Source organism: Lepus europaeus, chromosome 20, assembly GCF_033115175.1.
Source record: "Lepus europaeus isolate LE1 chromosome 20, mLepTim1.pri, whole genome shotgun sequence".
Taxonomy (NCBI): domain Eukaryota; kingdom Metazoa; phylum Chordata; class Mammalia; order Lagomorpha; family Leporidae; genus Lepus; species Lepus europaeus.
Genome location: NC_084846.1, coordinates 45,624,448 through 45,625,893, shown reverse-complemented (window position 1 = coordinate 45,625,893; position 1,446 = coordinate 45,624,448).

The following is a 1,446-nucleotide window of genomic DNA, read 5'->3' as shown; positions in this document are numbered from 1 at the left end:
AGTACTGTGTGGCCAGGAAGTTTTAAGTTAAAAGATGAAGCTAATTGAGAAAAGATTGGTTAAGTACTTCAGTAGAATTTACAAAAAAAAAAATTTTCACAGAGAAGTAACATATGTTAAATTATAGAAACATTTGCTAATTCAACAATGTATGTAAGGAAAACCAAATATAGTCTTAAACCACAGATGACTATTTATATTTTGTACATTTCCATTTTAAGGCAGATAGATTAATGCACATTTATATCTATATGTTCTAAGTGTGAACGTATTTTACATACTAAAATACTTCATATCCTGTCATAGTGATTTTAATTAATGTTATATAAGTGTTATAATTTATTTGTTATATATTCCATAAAGTGGAACTCCTGAGCCAAATAATGAAACAATTTTAATATAGTCAATACATATTGCCTGCCTGCCAGAAAACTTAGGAGTGTGTATATTTGCCAACATTGTGTCAGAAGTTCTACTATATCACATGCATAGATAATCATTTTCTATATTAAACTGTATGCTGTCTTGACTTGCATACTATTATGTACCTTCATATTCCATTGGTCAAACACACTGATCCTGTCAGCACAGAGAAATTCTACCCCTCTCTTCCTTAGTTTCTAAGTATTTGTAATCTGCGGGCAGAGCCTCATCTGCACCGGATAGCTCTAAACGCTCTTATGGAACCCTCACACAACTATGCATTGTGATTATTCGGTGACAATCCAGGTTCGCAGACATTGGCGACTCACGTCCATGAGTTGGAGAAGTCAGGTTGTAATCGGGGTCTCTCCTCACTAGGTTAAGGGGAGTGGGCGTTGGGGCGGGGGAACAGCTTGTACAAAATCATACACAAAACCAATTAAGAACTAGGGAAGGCCTTCACAGCGCAGGGCGTTGAGCCCTGCTTGGACCTTCCACATCCCCCATCAAACGGCCCGATGCAGTTCTGGCTCAGCTGCTTGGATCCAGCTCCCGGCTAACGCATTCTGGGAAGCAGCAGGTGACTTTTCAAGGGTGCGGGTGCTGTCACTCACGTGGGAAGTCCAGATGGAGTCCCTGTCTCCCGGGCGATGGGTACTTGGGGAGTGAACCAGGGGACAGAAGGTCTCTCTCTGCCTCCCTCTGTCATTCTGTCTTTGAAGTAGATGGAAGGGAGGAAGAAAACAACAAGGAAGGAAGGGAGAGAGAGAGAAGGCGAGACCATTCTTAAGTCACCTAGGGCTACACCGGCCAAATTTCTGTTGAAGTCGGGATATGACAGTCAGGAAACCAACAGCAGCGTTTGCAGGTTCCCGGCAGGAGAGGGGAAGGCGCATGCGCCTGAGCGCCTGGGGCCCCGCCCCCCCGGGATCCTCTGCGCACGCGCAGGCCTAGGTTGCAGCACCTCCTGACTTCAGCCGATGCCTTCGTCGTCCCGCCCCTCCCCCGCAGCGACTCGGCGGC